The following is a 20131-nucleotide window of genomic DNA, read 5'->3' on the forward strand; positions in this document are numbered from 1 at the left end:
TGGTCGAAGACGTGATGAAGGTACAAAATACATTTGACCTTTGTTTTGTTCGTACATGTCACGTTACCCTCATAACATTTGCATTTTGACAATGGGCTCGAGCCAATTGTTCAGATTCACATAATTCAGAATTCCAAGCCGTCTGACCCAAAATACGTTACATATATATGTAAATGTATAGCTGCATCTTAATATCTCTTTGTTCAAACATTTTGACAATTTAAGCAATTTGTTTTAAATTTGAAGATGTATATTATTTTGCTTCATCCAATATATAATTAGAATTAGTTGTATATTCTGGCAAGTACAAATTACGTTCTACTGCATAACACGGGCAATAAAAAATACACGACTTTCATCTTCTTTTACAAAGCAGGTTTTACACAAGACTTCAGGATCATATAATTAACTTTTACCTTCACGAAAGCTATACAACACCAAGAGAATTCATACGTTATTTAAATTTTAACAAAGCTTTTTGTAATAACACAGAGAGCGAATATCTGTTAAATACAGTTTACATTTAAATATACATTTTCAAAAAGAGTAGAAATCAAGACATTTACAACCACACATCTCGACATGCCTGTCTTGTTCAGCGGAATCAAGAACACGTTCCTGAAATGACTCATCAAACATTGCAGTGAGTGAGTGAGTTAAAATTTTACATCGCATCGGCAATATTGCTGCCATATCGCGATGAGAACAAGGAAGTTACTATAATTAAAGAACTGTCCACGAAGGACAGAAAGGCAAACATCACAGTTGAGATTTAAAACAAACCTAAGCAATAATAAAACAAAGAATCTTTAGTAGATTAGTTCCTATAAATTACAACCAGGCTATAGACCACCAGCAATCAAAGCTGGACCACCTCACTGGCAATCATGGGGACTTACAGTGCTTTTGTTTCCTGCATGATTCCCGGCAGGATTTATGCCATCACTTTTGTCACCAGTGGTTTCGTGTAATACTGACCAATATTAAAAATAGAAGCACAATCAATACATTAATACACCAGTTGATATTAATCACTTAAACATAGATGGACTCACGTGCCACTGTCAGGGGGACAATAATTTTACACTACGTTAACCCCCTGAGTGGCACAGCCTTCAATACGTTCTGTTGTAATTAACGTCACACTATTTTAAAACATTCAAAATTAAAAAATTATCAAATAGTTCTATTTCTTTTAAAACACTGATAATTAAACGAACATTGATATTTATAAAAAGATCCTTTAAAGAAGTTGAATGATAATAGGTATCCCTTGTAAGAGAAACATCTAATACAGTCAAGCAAAATATGCTTGACTGTAATTCTCTCATCACAAGGGACACAAAACGGAGGATCCTCACCTTTTAAGAGATATTCATGTGTGTAACGACTGTGGCATCGTCGCAGAACAACCTCGTCATGTCTGGACTTGCACCCCAAGTAGGTGTAACCTAACTGAGGTTTAAATTCATGAAGTTTATTTGTACCTACTTGGGTGTCCCATCTTTTCTGCATCAAACTACGAATATATTCCTTGATGCCTTGTTTAAAATCACTGTAGGGAATGGTAAGGTGAGACACTGGTTTATCAAGAGCTGCTTTAGCTGCAGCGTCAGCTCGTGTGTTTCCAGCAATACCAACATGACTAGGCAACCAACATAAAACGATGTGGTATTGGCCAGTAGCAATATTATTATAAAGTTCTAAAATATGACGTATTAACGGGTGATTCGAGTTGACAGTTTTAAGCATGATAAAGAATCAGAGAAAATGATGAACTGTTTACATGTAGTTTGTTTCTGAATATATGTCAATGCTGTTTGAATGGCTTTAGCTTTCAGCAGTACATATTGAGCTGTTATCTGGTAATCTTGAAGAAATAGTTTTTGAACCAATGATGGTGGCACTGGCAACTTTGTGAACATGGAGCGGTGAGAATTATATTTAGAACGTAACTGGACATATTCTTGTTGAAAAATTGGCTGGTTTGTTTCAGATATTTTATAGTTAGTAAGTGTAAGGTCTATTTCTGGTTTGACTAATTGCCAAGGAGGCGTAGACAGTAACCGGTAGGGTGTATTAATATCAAGGTCAATATGAGCTGCTGTTATAAACTCAACAACAAAAGTTCCTGTGACACCAATATTTTAGTGTATTTTTCAAACAAGTAAAGTTTGGTTTTCAATATTGCAGTACATGTATGGAATCAAATCACAAAAACGCAACTGCTACAGAAAAGCATGCATTCCATGCAAAAGTTGACTTTTATGCAAGCCCCATGCATTTCACTACCCAAGAATGGGTATAAAACATGTGTGTTAACGGGATTCCATATGCATTGTTTAGCATCGTGCTGACAACAACCACTCAGAAAAACAACAAAATTACGCAATTATTCAACATTACGAAATGCCACGCCTGTCTGAAAATGAGCGTCTGCGAGCCATTGGTATGCTTGAAGCAGGATCGAGTCAACGTGATGTTGCAAGACAATTTAACGTCCACAGAAACCCCATTTGGTGTTTATGGCAACGTTGGCAACAGACGAATGTAGTCAGAGACCATCCTCGGAGTAGTAGAGTACAGGTAACCAATAATCTACAAGACAACTGGATTCGAACAACACACCTACGAAATCAATTCCAGCCATATCTACTTTGGATGAAAAGTTGACCTAACATTGGAATCGTTTCAAAGTGTAATGATAATTATAAAACGGGTTGAGAGTCTTATAACAAAGTGAAATGCACATAGCAACCCGTTTTGTAATAAAGTTGCAAAGTGTAATAAACTTGGTGAATGATGCTGAAAGTGTTCAATTGGCACCCATAACTTGCTTATAAGTTCAATTAGGAACACAAACGGTATTTACGTTAAGATTGGTCGTCATCATATCTACTTTGGATGAAAAGTTGACCTAACATTGGAATCGTTTCAAAGTGTAATGATTATTATACAAAACGGATTGAGAGTCTTATTATAAAGGGGGCGGTCGGGTAGCCTAGTGGTTAAAGCGTTCGCTCGTCACGCTGAAGACCTGGGTTCGATTCCCCACATGGGTACAATGTGTGAAGCCGATTTCTGGTGTCCCCCGCCGTGATATTGCTGGAATATTGCTAAACGCGGCGTAAAACCATACTCACTCACTCTTATTATAAAGTGAAATACACATGGCAACCGTTTTGTGATAAAGTTGCAAAGTGTAATAAACTTGGTGAATGATGCTGAAAGTGTTCAATTGGCACAAGTTCTGAAGGAAGTTTAGTTCCAATGCAAAGTGGCTGTTACGAAGTAAATTGTAATAAAAAGGTAAATTGTAATACTTGCAGCAAATTGTAATAATTTTGACGTTAATTGTAATAACAACGTAAATTGTAATAATATTTGACGTAAATTGTAATACGCAAATTGTAATAAAAATTGACGTGAATTGTAATAATCTCTACTTGCGGTAAAATGTAATAAATTCTTACGTAAATTGTAATAACCTTACTACCGTAGTGTCCAAGACCCCAATTGACTAGAAATGATCTTCGTCAGTTGAGCTTGCGTTTCACATGTACAATTCGAGAAATTCTGTGTATGATGACAAACGTACAAAACTGTTAAGTTAGGGATGGTTGGTATAGGCTTTATCGTACAATCGTCATTAAAGGGTGGTGTCAACATCGATAAATTTAAATGACTGAAAGATCCATCCTTGGGTTCAAAATGATGGGTTACACAACCGTATATTCGACAAATAACTTAATAGTGACATATTGTTCAATACTCTTATAAGGCTATTCAAGATGTTTTTTGCATGACTTGCTTCAACAGTACGTTGACCAGTTCGACACGACTGAACGAGTAATGACGAAGGGTACAAACACAGGCTGGTCAACCAGTGTGTCGATTTGCAGTGGAAACGCTATACGAGTTGATAAGGAGTACATGATCCTTTTCTTGAAACAAACGAGCGAATTTAATCATATTTCTACAATTCATTTTATTTTGACGAAGAATTGAAATACAACAAATGAGTTGACAGATCCCGTGCATACACAAATAACATCCGGTATCTTCGGATAACTCTTGTACAGTTTCAAAGAGTATACGAATTATCATAAATTTCTTGCAATCAATTGCTGAAATATATCTGCTTGTATCCAAATAGAAAGGAATTGAAAATTTATAATGAAAATATGTTTGTCACTAAAGTAAATTTTCTCCTTGACCTTGAAACGTACTTGAAGATCATTAGACTCGACAATCGTTGGTGGATTGCGCCAAGAAACCTTGATACGAAATATATACGTACAATAATCCCCTGAAAACATAACCTCCTCTGAAAGATTAAGAGGATTAAAGTAATTTGGGCTAACATCAAGCACTGTAATAACATACTCTCTTAAAATTCCAATGAAATGACTGGTGACTTACCAAAAAGTCAAATTATATTTTGCTCCGATTTTTTTACCTAGTTCTAATTGCCTACCCTTATCACTTTTTTTTCTGAAATTGAGTTAAAACTTCTAAATTTGTGACTGCAATATATGTCTTCAGAGGGTATTTCATACACTATGTAACATGTTTTACCCCATTTCAAATTTGATTTCATGCTGCATCGCTCTTTTCAACTACTGCTAACACACTTTAAATGCAATGTTTGTGGCATGCCATCATCTACGTAGAAGATACTACCATCTGCGTAGAAAATACTATCATCTATGTAGAAGATACTTTCATGTACGTATATGATAGTATCTTCTACGTAGATGATAGTATGCTTCTAGATACTATCGTCCACTTACATATTTTCATCTACGTGCATGATACTGTCATCTAGAGTATGTAGAAGTGCAGTCATATATGTGATACCAATGACATAAAGCTCACATTTACTGTCATTACATACACACCTACATGCGCTCACACACACATACAGACACACATACATACATACATACATACATACATACATACATACATACATACATAAACACACACATACATAAACACACACATACATACCTATGTGTTTGTATGTATGTGTGTGTGTTGGTGTGTGTGTTGGTGTGTGTGTGTGTGTGTGTGTGTGTGTGTGTGTGTGTGTGTGTGTGTGTGTGTGTGTGTGCTGATGAGGGCATAGTATCGGAGATACATATTATTTGGTTTCTTAGTTAGTCACTATTCTTTTCATTGGAATTTTATGCTATAATTTCAATATTTCATTACAGTGCTTGATGTTAGCTTGAAATATTTTAATCCTTTTTAACCCCCAGAGAAGATTATCCTCTGAGGTAATTTTTGTCCGTATATATGTCACAAATTAGTGATAACTTATGAAAAACGTAATTATCTGTTTCGAAAATTATGTACCGCATTATACGCGAGTTACCAAATTGGGTATCAAGGTTGCTTGGCGCAATCCACCAACGGTTGCCGAGTTTAATGATCTTAGAATACTCTTCGTATAAGGTCAAAGAGAATATTTACGTTAGTGACAAAACCCTTTTCATTATAGATTTTCCATCCGTCCAACTTGATCAAAACAGATATATTTCAGCAATAATTGATTGCAACAAATTTATTATACATTCTGATGCTCTTTGAAACTCAACAAGACATGCCCGAAGATACCGGATATTATTTGTGTATGCTTTGAATTATGATTTCGTGCCGTTATCATGATGGATTCTGTTTTTGTTGTTGGGCAAGGAGTTATTATCCCAGCAAAAGTTGTCAGTAAGTTGTTGTTAGTTCTTCATGACATATGAAAGGAATCCAGACAGTTACATTTATTCATTTATTTCATTTAATATACTTCTTCCTATGAAAGGAAATATTTTATGTTATATTAATGATCCAAATGTTAATCATACATTGCTACAAATATTGCATAAGTTAATATGGTTTGCATTTATTTATTATTATTTCTTTATCTGTGAGAAGTTCACAGAGATCGAGAATACACAATATCTAATAGTATATGCAATGTAGGTAACGAATATCCACGCCCCTCTTTTGATATTAATAAAAACATTGTATATAATGTTATGTATTAAGTATTCTCCTTTCCCATGCATGTGAAATCTGTTTGCATTGGGTTTTTTCCTTTGACATTGCACAGGAGATCTGTCACACATTTGTTGTATTTGAATTCTTCGCCAAAATATAATGTATAAATACGATTGAATTGTCTCGTTTTTTTCAAGGAAACGGTCATGTGCTCCTTATCAAATTAAGTAAACCTCCAATGCAAATCGACATAATTTCAGGGTCCGGTTGCACAAAGCTCTCTTCGGTAACTCGTAACTCAATGTTATTGCAATGGACTCCTAGCTAAGCTACCATTGGATGATAAATCAATTAACCTATTTGTCGAATAGACGCACCTAATGTAATCCATCATTTTTAACCCGAGGATTGATCTTTAAGTCATAAATTTCGATGTGTACAGTTGCTAGAGTATCATTCTAAAAATACAGACATGACACAAGCTGCACGTAAAATAATTAATAAAGGTAGTCCTTGCGGGTTCACATACCTACATGTACATCCCCCAGGACATTGTCTTTATTTGCTCTACATCCTCCGAGCAACGTTATAAAAATTGAAACTTGAATAATAATAAATTGATATTATGTCTATGAACATGTATAAATCAGCTTGCACACAGACTACTGCAGAATGACATCCATTTGCTAGTTTAGTTTAAACATATTTTATTCACAGAACAAATTGAGAATTGTATTCGGGACAAGTTCTTGCAACTTAGTAAGCCCCTCTCCGCATAAAATATGTACAAATATACAGTTGCAAAATCAATAAATTTGCTTCAGTCAGTAAAAGTCAGACTTTCCACATTTACACATCAATATATTTATGTAAGTTTGTTACGTTATAATTATTCCATTGTGTATATTACTAAATACTTTACCAATTAAAATATATAATTCCATCAGGTTCAATATGAACAATTATGATGAAAATCGTCAATAGGATATATTACAATTAAGTACAAAACACACACACTAAGTTCATTCTAGTAATTAATCCTCTTCTGGACAACCATAGAAATGAAATTCCAATGCGTTTATATATACATATAATTATATGACAATGTACGATAACGACCTCAACTCTAAATTTTTATTACAATTTGCGTATTACAATTTACGTCAAGTTTTAGAACAATTTACGTTATTACAATTTACGTCAAAATTATAACAATTTGCTGCAAGTATTACAATTTACCTTTTTATTACAATTTACGTCGTAACAAGACTCTCAACCCGTTTTGTAATAATCATTACACTTTGAAACGATTCCAATGTTGGGTCAACTTTTCATCCAAAGTAGATATGATGACGACCAATCTTAACGTAAATACCGTTTGTGTTCCTAATTGGACTTTTAAGCAAGTTATGGGTGCCAATTGAACACTTTCAGCATCATTCACCAAGTTTATTACACTTTGCAACTTTATTACAAAACGGGTTGCTATGTGCATTTCACTTTGTAATAAGACTCTCAACCCGTTTTGTAAGAATAATTACACTTTGCAACTTTATTACAAAACGGGTTGTAACAAACCTTCGACGAATATCTTCACAAACCGTACGTCGTCGCCTCGGATGTGCAGGGATTGTCGTCAAAACACCCGCCAGACGTCCCATTTTGACGGGAAACCACCGTCAAGCCGGTCTACAGTGGTGCAGACAGTGCCTACGCTGGACGACCATGCAGTGGGGACAAGTTCTATTCACTGACGAGTCTCGTTTTCACCTCAGCCACAGCGATGGACGGATTCGAGTGTACCGACGTCGAGGTGAACGTTGGGTCAATCATTGTGTCATGGAAGAAGATCGGTTCGGGGGCGGCAGCGTTATGGTATGGGGTGGGATTACACAAGACAGAGGGCCCGTTTGATAGTGGTAGAGGGAAATCTCAATGGAGAGCGCTACTGCGACGAGATCATCGGCCCTGTTGTTCTACCGTTTTTGCGTCGTCATGGCCCAGGCATTACCTTTCAACCCGACAACGCCCGGCCTCATATTGCTCGACTTGTTCAGGATTCAACAATCTTCAACAAAACACCGTGAATGTCATCCCCTGGTCGGCTCGCTCCCCTGATCTCTCACCAATCGAGCACATGTGGGATGAGATGGATCGGTGCCTTCGACGTCAACCACGTGTTTCACAGACACTCCAGGAACTTCGAAAGTAGTTGGTAGCGGTACTACAGGACCACTCTGGGTCATGCGCATGCGCGATGACGTCACTTCCGGTTCCGGTGGTGTGCGCATCCGTGATGGCGTCACGTCCTGTTCCGGTGATGCGTGCGCATCCAAGATGGCGGCATGTCCGTTTCCTTGGAGGCGTGCGTACCTCCAAGAAGGCGGCACATCCATTTCCGGGGAGGAGGGGACCCTAAGAAGCGCTCGTACAATCTGAAAGAAGCGCCTGTAACATCCTTTAAAAGAAAAAAGAAGGGGTGGTGGTTGTGGTGGTGGAGGGAGGAGGAGGAGGTGGGTTCTTTGTTTGGGTTTGAGGGTTGTCAAAGCCATGGATGAAAGCGTTCTTTCGGGAGAGATGGATGGCCCTGAAAAGGGCCGTTTTGGAGAAGAAGTAGATTACTCCCTCTCCCACAAAGGGGCTGTGCTGCAAAGGAACGGATGGCCTGCCACCTGTCTCCTGACAGGACACTGACTGGTGTGGCGATGGCATGTGGAGATGATAGATCACTGAGACGAGCTTATAATACACGGTCGACGACCCAGCAACTTTGTTGCTAGGCTGACGTCATATCAGCGAAGGATCTTGCAACAAAATTCCACAAATCATGTCATCGGGTATTATGATGTGATTGTAAACTTTGAGGTGCAGGGTCTCGTTCCACAAGGCCATCGTATTGTAGCGCAATGGCAGTCGTTCGTCTAAGTTACAGTAGGTAAGTTGCGATCACCTTAGCGCTACGATCATGTTGTGGAACGGATGCCTGAATTCTAAAGGTGAATCGACATGCACAGACATGAACGTGATGTAGGTATGCCTACGTGATGTATTTCGTGTCTCCATGCAATTTTTTTTTTACGTGGTGCCACGCGTGACTACAAACAGACGTTTATCAATATTATTATTATTATTATTATTTATACCGAGGTGTTGGCACTCGTGTATGTTAACATGCGTACTGTCACGCGTTTCTTCAAACAGACGTTGTGTACTACGTGTCTTCAAACACACATGGTGTACTACGTGTCTCCATGCAAACGTGATGTACTACGTCTCTCCATGTAAACGTGGTGCCACTCGTGTCTTCAAACAGACGTTTATCCATATGATTATGACGTTGTCACTCGCTCATCCCTGCCGAGGAGTTGGCACTCGTGTATGTTTACATGCGTACTGTCACGCGTGTCTCCATGCAAACGTGAGGTACTTCGTGTCTCCATGCAAACGTGGTGTCACGCGTGTCTCCATGCAAAACGTGGTGCCACGCGTGACTACAAACACGTTACTAAGAGTTTAGATCGATACACATGCGTGACGTTTGCAAACGGGATGTACTTCGTGTCTCCATGCAAACGTGATGTACTTCGTGTCTCCATGCAAACGTGGTGTCATGCGTGTCTTCAAACAGACGTTACTGATCGATAGACATACGTGGTGTTTGATTTGTGTCTCCATGCATCCGTTCCACAACATGATCGTAGCGCTAAGGTGATCACCACTCACCTACTGTAACTTAGACGAACGACTGTCATTGCGCTACAATTGACCTTTTTCACACTTTCGCCATCTTGGATCGAAAACGAGGCGTGGAGAGCATAGCTCCATGCAGTGTGAGTCGCATCAGCTCATAGGGAACAGACAGCATGGTGTGCATTTTACTGATGGACATTTCAAACAAAAAATGGTATCCTCTGTATCTAATACAGAAGATATTACACATTTAATCATGAGGTCCAACTTAAATATGCCTGTAATACACTGGAATTAGCATTTTGCTGTCAGGATCCCGGAAGTGAATCGAAAGGTGCATTTCGAGATACGTATTTCAGAAATAGATTGTTTTATCATAACCTCGTCGGCATATAGGTACAATGTGGCAGTACATTAACAGACAGAAGTTTAGTATCGTAAATGAACCGCATAACATGAAACATGTCAGTGTACTTTTGCAAATTTGCTCAGTCAATCAATGCGTGGCTTGGCGAACTCGAGATCGTCGATCATGTTTATTTCACGTTTCATAGTGGTGTTTGCTGCACAACGCACTATCGTTTTGCCATGAGTCCAGTTGACAAAAGACACTTTTTCTGCTATGATTTTCATCTTAATATATTACGATGTAAATGACATTAGTTCACAAAATAATTTGTGTGTCAAAATAAATATTCAGAAGGGGCAATAACTCTATTCAGTGTGTACAATGACAGACGATACTTTTCTTGTTCTTCAAACATCACTTACTTAACTGATTGTTGCCGATTGAGATTGCACCGTGCACGACAAAAGTAATAATGTGTGAACTGTTTAAAATAAGTTAAAAGGAAACTAAAAATTGATAAATATAAATAATGCATGAAATTGAAGAAATATAAGAATTGATACAACCACCAACTTCTTGAACACCCTCACCTAATCCTGTATGATGATAGGTAATTGTATATCAAAAGGAAGCTACCAATACATTTATCCTGAATAGTTTGAAAATGTCTTGATCAGATATGAGTACAGATAAAATAACAAAAGACAAAAAGGAATCAACTTCAGTTGGTAATCAAGCCAAGATAAAATATATGTTTCGGTACAAATTATGTTGATGGAACAATCTGGATTTCTCATTTTTAACAAAGAAAAACAAACCCGAATTTTCATGTCTTTATTTCTCACAATATAAGTTTTCCAAACTGTTAGTCAAAAGCACCTAATTAAATTCCAGGAGAAAATAATTTTCTTGCTTGTAAACAAATGGTACAATGTGCTTTTTTAGTGTCTGATAAATATTGGCCATGTTGATTGAATGAATATGGCTTTTGACTTCCTCGTCCTTTGACAGGACGCACATTGTAACCAGTGTGTTACTGTCAGCAGAAAGCTTCTCCAGACATCCATCACCGGATACTAGTACTTCATTGTGTTGACTGAAATGAATAATTCAATATTACTGTAATAATATTTCTACTTCAATAATTTTTTTTATAAACAATGCATATTCACCTTCTCTCAAAATATTGCTTATTTAGAAAACAACATTCTTCTGAAATAGAGAAATTTAAGGAAAATTAATCACAGTGTGTAACATTACATGCTACTTTAGAACAATCTTGAAGGCATCAATTCATCTGATATGTCTAAAACTCAAACAGTATACTCTGTGTAAACAGTAAACTCAACAGATGTATCAATTTTATGACAGTGCACTACAGCTCTTTATATCAATGTCACACAGAAATTCACTCTTGTTTTAATGAAACACGTTTTGATATTTGTATTACCGGTATGTATTTAATCATTAAATCCTTTGTTTAGTCTGACCATGCTGAAAACATACTTTCGCTAGAGTGAAATAAATAAGATTTTTTTATTAAAATCAGGTGAATTATCACGTTTTGTCACACCTACAGTCAGTCTGCCTCATTGACACTATGGTTTTCTGAGTAAGGTCATGAAGATCACAAAGAAAATATAAGACTTGAATTTATATTGTCAAATGAAATGTTTATCTCTTCTTGTGGTTTACTAAAGTTGATATCTTGACTTGAAAATATATACTTTGTCAGATCACAAGATGAGATAAATTCATGCTATCATTGTTATTTGACAAGGAAAACAAATTTCTTCTATGTATTTATATTTTTATATATTTCTAGTTTTGATTGAATTATAAAAATTATCAAAATGATCACACCACTTGACTTGATTGAAATAAACTAGAGTTCTAAAGATTGTTAACAATAGTAAAATATTACATCATAACAATATAATTATTGCAAAATGACACGGTAAGCACAACTATATTCTTACATATATATTGATATGATTAATAATCAATAATACATGGCAATTGCTTGCACAAAAGAAATCATTTTGTTTTAAAAGTTACAAAAACATGTTTGTGGACATAAAACCAGATGTGTTTCATAATTAAACAAGGGGAATAAATGAGTAATGATTGCAATATGCATGGGAATTAAAAATAATTCTGTTCATACTTTAAGTTCATAGTAATGTCAATATCAATTTATGCATTTGAAGTATTTGAATACAAACTTAAGGAGTTATCTGTTTCTGTAAATTATATAAAGATCACATGTAGATTGAACATTTACTGGCCATTAATTGTTTGGTTTTTGTTCATTTTATGACATGATGAATTTGGTACAGTAAAGTAAATATCATTTTGGTAGAAATATTGTTTACAAAATTGCAGATCAAACTGTACTTTACTTCAAATATTTACACACCCTTTATGTAATAAATCAGTTAAAATATTACACCTCATGCTATCTAATCTGTCAACATTGACAATCAAAATAACTGTTCACAATCACAACAGCACAAGTAGATCTAGAGGTCTAATATTTTATTGGAATGCATTTGAGTCCATTACAAATTACGTCAAATACGCAACGGAAGCAAAATTCTGATTTGTTACGATTGTAAATTCTCAGTAGGTTACAATTTGATACATTATATATATATAAAGGTCAATATTTCGACTTCAAATACAACCCGCAAAGTTATTTAAACTCACAATAAATAGTTTGGCTTAATGGTGTGTAAACAATGAATTATTCTTTACAAGATCTCAGTAGCATTTGTATTAAGTATGTTCAGCTACCATAAACTGCACTGGGAGTTACCAGGTTCTCATGGATATTATAAATTGAAATCACAACAGAACGGTCAGACTCAAATTTATATCGGTAAGGAGACCAGATAACAGTAGAATAGTTTGTCAATGATAAGAATAAGAATAATCTTCAATACTTACGATAAATGTACCGGGATGGTTAAATTGTCAAAGTTTGTCCCGATTGCGTGCCTTGTTGACATATCCATGTGTTTCATGTGCTATCCAACCTTCACCTTCTGCTCTCCAAGCCTCGCTTTCAAACCGGAAGTAGCAAAGTGTGAAAAAGGATAACACGATCGCCTTGTGGAACGAGACCCTGCACCTCAAAGTTTACAATCACATCGTAATACCCGATGACATGATTTGTGGAATTTTGTTGCAAGATCCTTCGCCGATGTGACGTCAACCTAGCAACAAAGTTGCTGGGTCGTCGACTGTGTATTATAAGCTCGTCTCAGTGATCTATCATCTCCACATGCCATCGCCACACCAGTCAGTGTCCTGTCAGGAGACAGGTGGCAGGCCATCCGTGCCTTTGCAACACAGCCCCTTTGTGGGAGAGGGAGTAATCTACTTCTTCTCCAAAACTGCCCTTTTTGAAAAAAAAAAAAAAAATGTACATCAAGGATCTTACAGGCGCTTCTTTCAATTTTGATCTTTTCATATTGTACGAGCGCTTCTTAGGGTCCCCTCCTCCCCGGAAAAGGATGTGCCGCCCTCTTGGAGGTGCGCACGCCTCCCGGAAACGGACATGCCGCCATCTTCGATGCGCACGCATCACCGGAACCGGATGTGACGTCATCACGAATGAGCATGGAACCGGAAGTGACGTCATCGCGCATGCGCTGAATCCAAAGTGGTCCTGTAGTACCGCTAACAACTACTTTCGAAACATGCTCCAGATATGGATAGATATCCCATAGGACTTTGTGCGACGCCTGCTTATGAAATCACGCATTTTCTGAAGTCAATATGGCTAATTAAACCATTTGAACACTTACAGAAATTCTTTATCTGCTGCAAACCGAAATTGTTTCAGATTTGGTAAAAAACATAACTTTGCATTAAATCTTATTCAATGTCACAGGAACTTTTGTTGTTCAGTATATGTGGTTGTAATCTGATCCCTAGAGGTGGCACTAGCTTTGGTTTAGTATGGAATAATTCCTCGTAGGGAGGATTAAAAATGCAATCATATGCTGGATTTGATGGGTTTGATCTTAATTTTGTTATATATTGAAGCGCAAGTTTTAAACGGCTCATCAGCCTCTCCATACAGACTATCAACAGGAGAGGTCCTGAAAGCTCCAAGACAGAGCCTTAGACCCTGGTGATGAATTCAATCTAGTTTCTGTAAGTTACTTTTACAGGCCTCACCATAAATGATGGAACCGTAGTCCAATTTTGAGTGGATCAAAGATCTGTACAAATGGAGGCGGGTTGTCTAATCCCCACCCCATTTAGAGTGTGATACGACTTTCAGCAAGTCTGGTGATTTCAGACACTTTGCCTTAAGATATTTTATATGTGGCAGGAATGTCAGGTGGCGGTCAAAAGTAAGCCCAAAGAACTTGGTCTCTTCACCAACTTTAATGGGTGTATCAGATAAAAAGAATTCTTGGTCTTTGTGCTGTCTATATTTTCTGCAGAAGTGCATACAATTAGTTTTAGTTTTAGAAAATTTGAAGCCATTAGCAAGCGACCATTTGTGGATTTTGAGACACAATTGCAGTTGTCTCTCAATAGTGTTCATGTTTTTTAATGCGAGAAGAAATGTTAAAATCGTCAACAAATAAAGATCCATCAACTGAATCATTCAAAACCTTTGAGAGACTGCTTATATTGATACTAAATAATGTTACAGACAAAATACTGCCTTGTGGGACACCCTGATCCTGATTATAATGGTCAGACAGGGTTGAGCCCACTTGGACTTGAAATTGCAAGTCTATTAAAAACTGTGATATATAATGAAGCAAACGTCCTCTCAAACCAAAATCATGTACATCCTTTAGAATGCCATGCTTCCAAGTAGTATAATAGGCTTTCTCAAGATCGAAAAAGACTGACTGTTCTTTATTTACAATAGCACCTTTTTACAAAGGATTCTAATCATACTAAATGGTCAAACCAAAATCATGTAAATCCTTTAAAATGCCACACTTCCACGTAGTATCTAGTATCGTATGCTTTCTCAAGATCAAAGAAAATTGATACTGCGTGTTGTTTATTTACAATAGCATTTTTAACAAAGGATTCTAATCGTACTAAATGGTCGATAGTACTTCGATTTTTTTGGAAACCACATCGGATATTTGTAATTAGATAATTGGTTTCCAGAAACCAAATTAATCTATTATTCACCATTCGTTCCATGGTTTTACACACGCAACTTGTTAAGGACATAGGTCGATAATTAGAGGGATCTGTATGATCCCGGCCAGGCTTTGGCATTGGGACTACAATGGCATCATGCTATGAAGGAGGAAAATTCCCAAATGTTCATATTTGATCAAATATATCTAAAAGTGTCTCCAGACATGATTCAGATAAATGTTATAAAAGCTGGTAGTGTATGTTATCAGCTCCCGTTGCTGTGTCATGAGCTTGCCCAAGGGCGGTATGTAGCTTATGTAATTAGAAGACTTCATTATAGTCTTCCCCATTATCAGAAGTGAAATTAACTTTTATCTTTTCCTGTTGTTTCTTAATTTGTGGAAACTCAGGGACATAATTAGCCGTTGAAGAATGTAAGCTTATTTGCAATATCAGTTTTATCTGTCAATAACGTGTCACCTTCCTTAAGATGGTGAACAGATGATTTTGAACCTTTGCCTTTTATTTTTTGTTCATATTCCACACCTTGGCTAGGGCGTGCGGGAATTTATTTTGGAGACATAGTTCTTCCAAGACTGACGCTTATTTTGTTTAAAAGCACGTCGTGCCTTGGCATTTGTAATTGTAACCTTATCTAAATTATGGACTGTAGGATGTTGGCGGAAATATTTTTCCACTTTCTTCCTATATTTTCATCAGCAATTTCATTCAGCATGTCCGAAAACAACTGTATCGGATCTTGAACATGTTGAAAAATGTCAGGTGTTAATTTTTCAGTGGATAATATTTCATATAATGACCAATCAGTCTTTGTAAAATTCCATTGTGTTGTTGGTGGATGGTCAGTAGGGTTAACAGTTTTAAAGATGGTAGGGAAATGGTCACTCAGACAGAGGTCATCATGGACTGACCATTCAAATTCGTTGTAAAGGTTTGAATCTGTGATTGACAGATCCAGTGCTGAATATGTACCAGTAGCAGGATGTAAATAAGTCTTCGAATCGTCATTTAATATGCAGAGATTGTTGTCAGAAATAAAGTCTTCAAGCACTTTTCCCTTACTGTTTGTATTTGGACTTCCCCATAGAGGGTTATGCCCATTTAAATCGCCCATAATGATATAGCGCTTTGGTAGCTGATCATAGAGATTTTAAAGATCAGCCTGCTGAAGAGTATTTGAAGGAGGAATATACAAAGAGCACAAAGTAAGTGCAATGTGCAATATAAGTCGGACAGCAACAGCTTGAAGATTTGTATTGAGTGGAACAGTGCTGTGGATGATGCCTTGCCTGGTCAATATAATAGAACCTCCAGTAGCTTTATCACCTGGAGGTGAAAACGAATGATAGCAATTATATTGCCTTAAATGTGCTGTAAGATAAGTCTCTTGGAGACACAGTGCTGATGGTGTCAAGTCCTGAACTAGCAATTGTATCTCATTATTTTTTCCTGAGTCCTCTGCAATTCCACTGAATCATATGAGGCGTTTGAGTCATGGCGGCTCAATAGGTGTCCTCAAACGCGAGCGTGAAGAAGATGAACTCCTAGCACTGGCCTGTGAAGACGGAGTTACCTCCATATCCAAAGGTTCAAGGGAGATATGGATAGGCACCCCTGCAGGAGAGGATGTCCTAAGATGTTGTCTATTTAGCTTTTTTGTTTCTGTCTTTGTCATATGAACATTTCCTGTTTTATTCACGAAATTGCAAAGATTGTGGATCAGTCTGTGATTCTAAAGATGATGTATTGGGCTGACAATCTGATTTGTTTGGATCAAAGACAGATGTTGATTCAACTGGTTGATTGGAGTGAACACATGTCAACTCAGCCTGACATTCGATTGATGAAGTGACAACAGAACGAGACACTGCGGCAGAATACTTTAAAGTTTATGGCAACTGGTTAGCTACTTGCTTTTTGGCTTCCATATGTGAAATATTGTTTTGATGTTTTAGTTTTAATATCTGGCATTCAGTTTTCCATAGAGGACAGGACTTTGACGAGGCTTCATGTTAGCCATTACAGTTGGCACACTTGACATCTGCCCTAATTCAGTGTTGTCATGTTTACCACCACAACGCTGGCAAATCTTAGGTTGATCACAGGATTTTGAACCATGGCCAAACTTTTGGCAAGTATAACATCGGAGTGGATTGGGGACATACACCTCCACTCCGATATTAACATAACCAGCTTTAATTGAACGAGGATTACCTGTCGATCAAATGTGAAGAGATAGGTGTTTAGGGGAGAGATAACACCATAGACCTTTTTCGTGAAACGTTTAACAGCTGTCACTGCTTGATCCTTCAACTCTGTAACAACTTCTTGTTTAGACATGTCAGAAAGGCATCGAGCTCTGACTTGAGTTTAGAGTCTTGTGTGCTGAAACAGCAACCTCAACATTTGCAAACTGACTGATCGACAAGAGGTTTAGAGATTGCTGTTTCTTCACACCCTCCACATGAATAGAACCACTACGGAGACGAGTGCCATTTTTCACTTCTCGACAATGTCTGTTAATAGATTTTGAAATAACAAACGGATTCAATTTTAAAGGTAGTTTATCAGCAGCCTCGATCACCAGGAATTGGGCCCATGAATCGTAGTTGTTGGGAATGTTCCCAGAATCGGGCCAATGAATCGTAGTTGTTAGGAATGTTCCCATCTTCGAGACGTCTTTGTCGTCATGGCAAATTGAACCAAGTTTCACAGTCACACTTAATGAGAAACAAAAATACACAGACCAGTACGTCAGCCTCTCAGACAGAGAATCCTACACCAGATCCATCTGAACCACCATCTGAGCCAACTTCTGAGCATGAAATTGACACAGTTCCCATGTCAGAAAAGAAAAAGAACAGTTGAGGGAAAAGGTCAGGGCACTCCAGCATATGGAGGTGCCTTCTTCTTTGGAAATCCCTGTAACGATTCACAATCCATTTGAACCGCTTGATATGGACGTAACTCCATCACACCCTTTACATGGGAGTGGCCATTCCACACGTTCTAGATACCCAGTAGAGCCTCCATGAGTGACTGCCTAAATTTGATTCATTGGAATTGCAGAGAACTCGGGAATTTATTTTTATGAGAAACAATTGTTGGTACAAGATTTTAAACCATCTGCACTATGTCGCCAAGAGACATATATTAAACATACCGATAAATTTGATTTAAGGAAGTACAACTGTCATCATTCCTTTTCTCCGCCAGGGGATAAGGCATCTGGAGGATCTTCTATTTTTGTGAGGCAGGGTGTCATTTATAGTCCTGTTCCTCTTGATACATATCTTCAAGCTGTTGCTGTTCGTTTAACTTAACATTATGTGCTCATTGTACATTGCTCCGTCCACTACACTTCGACAATCTGATCTTCAAAATCTATATGATCAGCTCCCTTAACCTGGACCAGACGATCCAGTGATTGATATCATGAGCATCGATCCACGCAATTGGCATCGATGACATTCATCAACCAAGTCAGCGAGCCTGACCACCCGATCCCGTTAGTCGCCTTTTACGACAAGCATAGTCGCCTTTTACGGCAAGCATGGGTTGCTGAAGACCTATTCTACCCCGGATCTTCACGGGCCTAGTTTACTAATGACTGCAAACAGACACGGAAATGTAGGAAGAAAGCAGAAAATTATTTTCACCGAAATCCTACAGTTCCTAATCTAGATTATGTAAAAATTACAAATTTAAAAACATAGGGGTGCTTTTAAACAAAGTAAGCGTCAATCTTGGAGGAACTTTGTCTCCAAAATAAATTCCTGCATGCCTATGTCCAAGGGATGGAACATGATACAAAAAATAAAAGGCAAAGGTTCAAAATCATCTGTTCACCATCTTAAGGAAGGTGACACGTTATTGACAGATAAAACTGATATTGCAAATAAGCTTACATTCTTCAACGGCTAATTATGTCCCTGAGTTTCCACAAATTAAGAAACAGGAAAAGATAAAAGTCACTTTCACTTCTGATAATGGGGAAGACTATAATGAAGTCTTCTAATTACATGAGCTACAAAACGCCCTTCAAAGGATCTTCTGTTCACCCGCTTAAGGAAGGTGATCAGTTATTAACTGAAAAACAGACATTGCCAATAAACTTTGGCAAAACATTCATCATCATCTGATTATGTTCCCGAATTTATAAAATATCAGAAACCAAAGGAGAAGAAAAATATTAATTTTAATTCTGATAATGGGGAAGACTATAACGAAGTATTTTCATTATATGAGATAAATAATGCCCTAATAAAGCTCATGATACGGCGGCGGGTACTCATGGTATTCACCATCCGCTCCTTAATCAAGCAGTTGAAGAGGCCAAGTTCTTTGGGCTTATTTTCGACTGCCACCTGACATTCCTGTCACATATAAAATATCTCAAGGCAAAGTGCCTGAAAGCTCTAGACTTCCTGAAAGTCATATCAAACCGTCAGAAGGGCGGGGATCAGACAACCCGCCTCCATTTGTACAGATCTTTGATCTGCTCAAAATTGGACTATGGTTCCATCATTTATGGTGGTGCCTGTAAAAGTAACTTACAGAAAGTAGATTCAATTCATCATCAGGGCTTGAGGCTCTGTCTTGGAGCTTTCAGAACCTCTTCTGTTGATAGTCTGTATGTAGAGGCTGATGAGCCTTCTTTGAAACAACGTCATTTAAAACTTTCATTATAATATATTACAAAATATTAATCAAACCTGTCAAATCTAGCATAAGATCCTCCCTACGAGGAATTATTCCAAACAAAACCGAAGCTGGTTCCACCTCTGGGGATAAGATTACAACCACATATAACAGTAGCCCACATTGACCTTGATATTATTGCACCCAACTGATTACTTTCTACACCTCCTTTGCAATTAGTCAAACCAGAAGTAGACACTTAGAAATTCTAAAAAATCCAATACAAACCAGTTTCAGCAAGAA

Source organism: Haliotis cracherodii, unplaced genomic scaffold (assembly GCF_022045235.1).
Source record: "Haliotis cracherodii isolate W230 unplaced genomic scaffold, xgHalCrac1.p SCAF_3, whole genome shotgun sequence".
Lineage (NCBI taxonomy): Eukaryota > Metazoa > Mollusca > Gastropoda > Lepetellida > Haliotidae > Haliotis > Haliotis cracherodii.